The sequence below is a fragment of the Aquila chrysaetos genome, chromosome 18 (assembly GCF_900496995.4).
Source record: "Aquila chrysaetos chrysaetos chromosome 18, bAquChr1.4, whole genome shotgun sequence".
Taxonomy (NCBI): domain Eukaryota; kingdom Metazoa; phylum Chordata; class Aves; order Accipitriformes; family Accipitridae; genus Aquila; species Aquila chrysaetos.
Genome location: NC_044021.1, coordinates 24,426,444 through 24,435,983, shown reverse-complemented (window position 1 = coordinate 24,435,983; position 9,540 = coordinate 24,426,444).

The following is a 9,540-nucleotide window of genomic DNA, read 5'->3' as shown; positions in this document are numbered from 1 at the left end:
GTCATCCAGATCATTGATAAAGATATTAAACAGAACTGGCCCTAGGGAACACCACTTGTGAGCAGCCACCAACTGGATTTAAATCCATTCACCACAACTCTCTGGGCCTGGCCATCCAGCCAGTTTTTTACCCAACAAAAATACGCCTGTTCAAGCCATGAGCAACCAGTTTCTCCAGAAGAATGCTATGGGAAATGGTGTCAAAGGCTTTACTAAAGTCCCAGTAGACAACACCCACAGCCTTTCCCTCAACCACTAAGAGGGTCACCTTGTCATAGAAGGAGATCAGGTCAGCCAAGCAGGACCTGCCTTTCATAAACACATGCTGACTGGGCCTGATCACCTGGTTGTCCTGTACGTGCCTTGTGATGGCACTCAGGATGACCTGCTCCATGACCTTCCCCAGCACCGAGGTCAGACTGACAGGCCTGTAGTTCCCCAGCTCCTCCTTGCAGCCCTTCTTGTAGATGGGCGTCACATTTGCTGATTTCCATTCAACTGGGACCTCCCTGGTTGGCCAGGACTGCTGATCAATGATGGAATGTGGCTTGGTGAGCACTTCCACCAGCTCCCTCAGTACCCTTGGGTGGATCCCATCTGGCCCCATAGACTCGTGTGTGTCTGAGTGGTGTAGCAGGTCACTAACCATTTCCCCTTGGATTATGGGGGCTTCATTCTGCTCCCTGTCCCTGTCTTCCAGCTGAGGGGCTGGGTACCTGGAGAACAACTGGTCTTACCATTAAAGACTGAGGCAAAGAAGGCATTACGTACCTCAGCCTTTTCCTCATCCTTTGTCGCTGTGTTTCCCCATGTCCAGTAAAGGATGGAGATTCTCCTTAGCCCTCCTTTGTTGCTAATGTACTTATAGAAACTTTTAAAATTGTCTTTTACAGCAGTAGCCAGATTAAGTTCTAGCTAGGCTTTGACCCTTCTAATTTTCTCCCTGCATAACTTCATGACATCCTTGCAGTCCTCCTGAGTTGCTTGCCCCTTCTTCCAAACGTCATAAATTCTCCTTTTTTCCCTGAGTTCCAGCCAAAGCTCTCTGTTCAGCCAGGTGAGGCTTCTTCCCTCTCAGCTTGTCTTTCAGCACATGGGAGCGGCCTGCTCCTGCACCTTTATGATTTCGTTCTTGAAGAACATCCAGCCTCCCTGGACTCCTTTGCCCTTCAGGACTGCCTCCCAAGGGACTCTGTCAACGAGGCCCCTAAACAGGCCAAAGTCTGCCCTCCAGAAGTCCAAGGTAGCAGTTCTGCTGACCCCCCTCCTTACTTCTCCATGAATCAAAAACTCTATCAAGTCCTGATCGCTCTGTCCAAGATGGCCTCCAACCATCACATCACCCACAAGTCCTTCTCTGTTCACAAACAACAGGTCCAGCGGGGCACCTCCCCTAGCTGGCTCCCTCACCAGCTGTGTCAGGAGGTTATCTATCTTCCACACGCTCCAGGAACCTCCTAGACTGCTTCCTCTCTGCTGTGTTGTATTTCCAGCAGACCTCTGGTAAGTTGAAGTCCCCCATGAGAACAAGAGCTAGCGATTGTGAGACTTCTCCCAGCTGCTATAGAATGTTTCATCTGCCTCTTCATCCTGGTTGGGTGGGCTATACCAGACTCCCACCATGATACCTGCCTTGTTGACCTTCCCCCTGATTCTTACCCATAAACACTCAACCTTATCATCACCATCATTAAGCTCTAGACAATCAAAACACTCTCTAACATACAGGGCTACCCCACCGCCTCTCCTTCCTCACCTCTCCCATCTGAAGTGTTTATAGCCATCCACCGCAGCACTCCAGTTGTATGAGTCACCCCACCATCTTTCCATGATGGCAACTATGTCATAGTTTTCCTGCTGCACAGTGGCTTCCAGCTCCTCCTGTTTGTTGTCCGTGCTGTGTGAATTGGTGTAGATGCACTTCAGTTGGGCTATTGATTCCACCCCCTTTTTTGGGGGACAAGCCCTAATTCCTATGTGACCATTCTCAGGCGTTTCCGAGGTTACTAACACATCAATAACCCTTGCGTCTTTGCAGCCACATGGCTCTCCATCCCCTACCTCCTCTGAGACGGCAGACCTAAGGACTTCACTAGCACACCGGCCCTCAAATATTGGTGTGCTGCTCCCAGGCTTATCTCTCGTGAGCCTGGTTTTGTCCCTTTCCCCCTTCAAATCTAGTTTAATGCTCTTTAAATGAGCCCTGCTCATTGATTGTAATCAGCAACCTGGCCCGATGTTTTAGCCTGAGTAAATATAGTGAAGGATTTTACATATATACGAACACACATATGCACCTATTTATTTATGGAAAAGCATCTATTTCATGTTTTTGTTTTTCTCCTAATTCTCTAAAAACTTACCAAAGTCTTCTAGAACAGGGAGAAAGAGGGAGAGAATTACAGGTGTGGAAAGGATGTGGTTACTTTTTGACAGGAGGCATGAACCAGTAGAGCAGTCCCCTAGTATTTCTTATGCTCTCTCATGCTGCAGATATCACTCTCTGTTAAATAAGGACTATGAAATAGAGTGAGTCCTTTGGTCTTTCCCTTGATCATGCTAACTTCAGACCTGTGTACTGATCCCATGCATCTGTTCTCCGAAGGCAGTGTAATTTATAAAGACAGAACACACAATGGTAATGGATTTAATTTGAAAAATCTGGTCTGAATTAATAAATCTTTGTTTTGATTCAGACTTAGTTTTTAGTGATATGTTACTGTAAACCCAGTTACTGAAAACACATAACATTTGTACTGAGTGACAAATAGCAGGAGATACTAGAAGTAAGCGTTTGTCAAGGACTAGCAATAGTTATTTTATTATGGTGCTAAAATCACTGCTGCCTGACTCAGATCTATACTTCAGCTATAAAATTAATGTATTGACTGTGTCTTAATGTTGCTTTCTTATCAGCAACCACTGTGTATCAGTAATATTAAAGACTCTGATAGGTTTACTTACAGTAATCCACTAGTGATATTTTCCCTCACAAACCTAAACTCTTCACTTGGTATTTATCTGGATATTTTATTGTTGAGTACAATTAAGAATATTTTACTTTCTATCCATTCATAATGAATTCTCATATTATGTCCCTTTGTAAGATAATATTAAGGGTCTTCCATTTTATACCAAAGTGGGTTTTTTTTCAGAACCTGGAATGGACCCAGTTTGTATTGTTCTAAAGAAATTATTCAACATTAATTGTGGCCTAAATTGCTGGGTCTCACCATTGAGTCTTTGTTAGGCTAGGCATAGACATGAAGATGACACATACTTGCTGTACATACATAACCAGCAGAAGCATGTTCTTTTTAATTCCGTTGGACCATTTTATCATGCTAATTTTAGCTTCAAGGACACAGTTTTTACTTCCACAGAGAGCCACTTGCTGTAAATAAATCCTAACCTGCTATATTAAAATTGTTGTGGTAAGCACCTACATAACTCTCTCTGATCTTCTGAGATCTGCATATAGTGTCCCCTACGGGGAAGCTTTGAAGGCAATAAGTATCATGTAAAAGGAAGACCAGAGTCAAATCTAAACCATGTTTTCCAGTTCACATAGCACAGACATCTTCCATTGACCCTGGTACCTAACCGAAATGAGCCAAGTGAACGGGAGGATGAGCAACTCTCCAGCTATGAATGTAAGAATAAACAAGCTCTGAGAAGTAAATGCATCTTTCAAAACATTTAGTAAAAACACCTGTCGCTCAGTCAGAAATCCTTGTTGTAACCTTCTATATCTAGGAATTCAATCTTATGTCCCCAAAAGGCTTCAGATGGTGCAATGCACAAATTTGGATTACCTACCAATTAAGGCATAGCTATGAACGTTTTCTGACACTCTTCAATTTTACTAACAACCATATGACCCACTTCAAGACCTCCGTCTTCCTGTTCTGTGTTCTACATTAAATAGACAAATCAACATGAGCAATCACAGTCCTGCTTTTGGCCAGCACCTTTGACAGCATAAACATTTGGCTGAACGATGAAAGAAGACTGTGCTAGAAGGCAGAGCTTTGGAGAAAAAAAAACAACTGAGTTTCGTGGTATAGACTCTACATTTCTTACTGTAAAAAAAAAAATCATTCTAATGCTGTGGCTTTCAGTACTCAGTGCAGAATTCACCTGTTGCATTCAGCTTTCATTAAAATTTTATCCCACATATACTCTACAGAACTTCTGTTGAATAGGAAGGAGTGACAGGTATTTCTTTTGAACCTTTAAGAGTACCACAGTGTTAGGAGGGAGAAAAGTATGAAGATAGAAATGTAAGCAGGAAATAGGACAGGAAAATAGATTGATAACATAGCTGAGCTGTTTACATAATTAAAAAGGTGTCAGGGACTGCAGTTTGTTTATTGTTTGTCCAGACTGAAAAAAACAAATTGCATTTTTTTTATTTTAATATGATAAATCTAGTTGTAAAGAAACGGGTTTTTTGTAGGTTTGTATCTTAAGCAAAGATACTAAGTTTTTAACAATGTAGATAACACATTCAAAGGATAGAACTTGCTGTTAAAGGACACCTATTTCCTTTCTTCTCGTCTGGACCAGTGCTACTATGAATTCATCTCACATTCTGAAAAGGAGCGTAGATCTCAGTGTGGGGATTGCCTCTCATATTTCCAAAATGAACGATACCATTAAAGCATTTTGCTGTAGTGGTGACAGGAAACGCAGTTGTGCCATGACTGGCTCACTCAATGAGAACAATACAAGAAAAAAAGGTTCGAAAGGAGCTCAAGATAACTGTCTAAGAGTTTGCCCCAAATAAGTGCATGTTCACTCACACATGCATGTGTGAATGCTTATTCCTAACTGAAATAAAAAAGAAACTCTCTCTATTTACTGTTTGGAAAAGCACGTGTATGTGTGCTTTAGCCCATGTGAGGTAAGCAGAGACCAGCACATGTTTAGATACCTCATCGTCATAGAAGTGACTACCTTCATTTCAAGTAAAGAGTAAGAGATTTTTCCACTGTGATGTGTTAGTTTCAACTCAATGTCATTTTAAAAAAGTCTACTGAATTTAAATTTATCTGTCAATACAAACACTAATTGTAGATATAAAGGCATTTTCTCATAATGAAGTTTTCATGACATTACCACCAAAATGTATCCTAAATCTCACGCCAATGAAAATCTCATCCTTAAAGCCTAAGCTCCCCTGAGAATTCTCAGCTGCAGAAGAATTTACTTTAAATTATTATTATATCACTTAAATTTTTACACCTCTGTTCACCAGGCTCATTAAGCTATGGGTACAATGGAATGACTTATTAACTACGCTATACTGAACTAACCTCCTCCTATCCTCCTGCTGCCTTTCCACTAGTTTTGAGACATAATCTTATTTACTTGAAGTGTTTATCCACTTTACCATAAAAAAAGAACTTATTTCAAATGAAAAATGTTCGCTAATTAATATCTTAATCAGTTATGGGGCATCAATCGTGTTTTAAACATAACATTTTTGACTCTTTGAAAACCATTCTTTATTCCAAGGCAATACCTTCTGCTTGCACTGAAAAATCAAATAAAAATACAATTTACATATTTTAACTCCAAGTCAAAATTATGGTTTTGCTTTATAATTTTCAAGGGCCACAACCAGCAGATGTCTTTTCTAATGGAGAACAGAGGCTGATGTACCTGCTACACAATGTTTCATCTGAGACGGTTAGTGCACTTCCACTTCTATGCACATGAAAAAAAAAAAAACCAAACAGGATAAACCTCATAGTCTAAAAAGAACCTCTTTTTAGTCTTCTGTCATCTTTATAGCAATAAATTTCATTTTGTTTATCTCAAATGTACTTATCAACTGAACATACAGACACAGGGTAGAGAAGCAGGGAATATAAAAAGCAAGTGCTACTGGATTGCTTCATAACGATGCCAGCGAAGAATCATTTCTTAAATCTGTTGTACCTAATACAACAGCTCAATTTTATGCCACTTTGGAAGACAGCTGGAAAAGTTTTAACTTCACGTGCAGGAGTAAAGTCACGTGTGAAGCATTTTAAAATAAAGGCACACAAAGGCATGCCCCTTGCTCCTGAAACTGTGCTCCGCTGACGTTGGCAATGCCACCCATGAGCGTACATGTGAACCACCCTTGGGAGCCCTTCTACCAACCAGCAGAGCAGCTGGAGCGTAGTACCCACCAGTGTTTGCACTTGGGATTCCTTTGCCGCTGAATTTCACTGAAACTGTTAACACTGCTTTACCCATCGCTTTAAACACTCTAGCAGTATTGCCCCTGTTATGCCATTTCTGATGCAACACAGATTTTTTAAAATTTCCAATCGTATATTTATCCATTTATTTGCAATTACAGACTATTGTATAATTATGTAATTATGGACTTTTAAAGATATGAATTGTTCCTTCCATTGTCTATCAAGAGCTGTAATGAATGACATTCAATTGCATAATTAACATATGTTTATAACGTGTTATTTACACAACAGTTGAGTCTTTGCGCTTTGTCATGCTTGGATCAGTTTTAGCCAATTTGATCCACCAGATGATACCCACTCTCTGCAGAAACTTGTTATCTGTCTGAGAGCAAGGGTGCTGAGGACACACACTCACGGCACGTGGACTCTCGTGGTTGCTGCAGATGGACTACATTTAGCAAATAATTGTTAGCAAAACAGGAGCAGTTCTCTAAATATACACGTGTGTGTGCGTGCGTGTAAAAGTTTAGGCCAGATTCTCCTGTTCTTCATACCCCCTGTATGTTTGTTTGCCTCCCTTTAATTCAGCAGCTCCATTATCTCACTTTATTCTTACTGTAGCAAAGGAACTTCTGCCAAGATTAGGGGATCTCTTTGGTTATACATCCACTTCAAGAACGAGAAGCAGAAGGAGGGACAGCCTATCTGAAAATGGGGGTCATACTACAACTTGTTTTCAAAGAAGAACATTCTAAAAAGTACAGGTGTGAATCATGCTTCTGAAAACACAAAAATTTCACTTACTCTTTTGGATGAATTATTAGAATGGGCCTAAACCATACAACTTGATTTTTTTTTTTCCTACTCCTGTACTTTAAAAAAAAAAAGGGGGTGGGCAATGCAGTAATTCTAAAGACACTGACAGTGGTTAAACCCTTCCCCCGTGCACAAGGGCATAGAGGGGATAAGTTTTGTACTTTAAGCACAGAAATTAGTATTAGCTAATTGGTCTCAATAGGGGTCAGTAGCAACAGCTAAGAGGACTTCAGGTTTTATTCTGATTTTGTTATCCTGCATTGCTCTTCCTTAAACTACACAGGCACGTGACAATACGTAGTACTCAAAATAGTTTGCAGGATGAGATGTGCAGAAGAGGGACTGCTTGCTGTCCGCAGCTCCTGTTTTAATTTGAAGAGCTCGTATGCAAGACAGAGGAACCGCGTCACTGTCAGAGTGCCTCTAGCCTCTGAATGGGCAGGTACTCACATCCCACTGTGCTTTTTCACTTCACGGATATTTTGTTTCTGGTTTTCATCTTGTTTTCCTTAATCTAGATTTAAAAGTCACTAGCTACACTGCATTAAATTTCGCTTCTTAAACGTGGAGAAATAAGAGGGTACCCACGAGAAGAACAAAATTTTGATTAGCAAGTCATCTATTTAGCAATAAATAGACTTTCCACTATTCCTTTAAGCTACACGTAACTTTCCCCGCATATTTCTAGAAATTTTTCTCATTATTTACACGTATATTGGAAAAGGATGATTTTATGTATTGTAATGATATTCTATAGTAAAACTATACCTAATAATACTTGCAGAAGGAAAAAAAACCAGCCCTGTTTTGAATTCCAGATATTAAGCACAAGTCATGTTTACTCTGGCAAAATAGAAAAATCCCTTCTTGGTGTTTGATTGCTGTTTATAAATTGCTGCTTTGAAAACAGCACACAATATGTACAGAAAAAAAATGAGAGAATTTTGGTTTTTAAATTACCTACTGAAAAGCATCTATCTTGAATGTCTGCAAGCAGAGGGGAGAAGAGTAAATTTCCTTACTAGTAGGGACAATCTACAGCATTTTTATTTTACTTTAAAAAAAAAAAAAAAAGAAAAGAAAAAAAACAAGGTGGTTTTATTGAGTTACCTTGAAGTAGTAGTAAAAAAATCATGACAAACAACTGATCAGTAATTTGCCACTACCCAGCATACTTAGCATCTAGCTGAAGTAATCATTCTGTATCGGGTCTAAACTAGCTCTTTTGAAGATGTATCTCGTAGACACTCTGAAAAGGTTAAGTATTACTGTGCTTGACATCATTTTATCATGATTTGCAAACCTTTTCAAATAATCACATACTTTTTTGTAAAGGCAAAAACTTAGATAATCTAAGGCAACCCCCACCAGTACCTGAATAATATCTTAGACTTCGTTTGACCTCAGGATTCTGTGAGAAAATATTCCATATCAGGTAAATAAATATATTTGTTTGAAGGAGATGATTTTAGACTTTTCAATTAACAAAATTCACAGCACCTTGTCACTCAATGCATGCTTCCAAAAATGTCATACCAGTGCTTATGATTTCAGGCATAACCAAATGAAGAACCATGCAATCCACACAAGAAGATCAACTTTGACTGAATAAGTAAAGAATTGTAGGGTTGGGGGCTGGGGTGGTGGTGGGGGGCGTACTTCCTTTTTTTAAGAATTTAGTAAATCAGAATTTTACCTTTATTAGCCCTGTGGGAGTAGGGACTGAGTGTCCTAACGCTGCATTAATTTGTGCTTAATAAAATTCCACTGGCAGGAAAAGCAGATGTAAAAAGCAAATGTGTGTCCTGATGTGCATATTTAATATCAATTTCTTCATCCCCAAAAGCTGTGTCTCTCTCAGGAGCATGTTAAAGGCACAGACAAAGAAAAATAAATATCAGAGATTACTTCCAGTGTGAACTGTTTTGGGAAAGGCAATAAGCATTGCCAAATGGTGAGCCGAAAGAGATACCAATGTAATTCAAAGCCTTCAGAACTGATTATATATCAAAGTATTACACCTTGATTTCTTCTTCTACGAGGCACAGCATTAAAAGAAGGCATGTGACGCACCCCTAAAACCAACTCCTGTTGTCTTAATGAATTAGAAAAGTGGTTTATTTATTTCTATAGTAGCTTACTTATTGACACATTTTTGTGTGTGTGCAAAAAGTAATTTCTGGTTAATACTTGAACCATCTGTGCTATTCTAATCCTAAGCTGCTTAGTCTGTACATATAAAAAGACTTCTATTTTGTCTTTAAGGGGTCTTGAGGATTTTTGATTCTGCTGAAATTTTATTCAGATCTCTTATGATTATATGTGTTTTCAACACATTATGAACTTCTACAATAAAAACAGCACAAGACAATGTGATACTATAGGTAAAACCTAAGTGACAAAACATTAAAATCAGTGGACTCTATTAATACGGTCAAGCAAAATCAATGGCAAAAACAAAATAGTTAGTAGGCATACATAATGCATTATACAGCATGTAAACTGTAAACTACAGTAAATAAAAAGT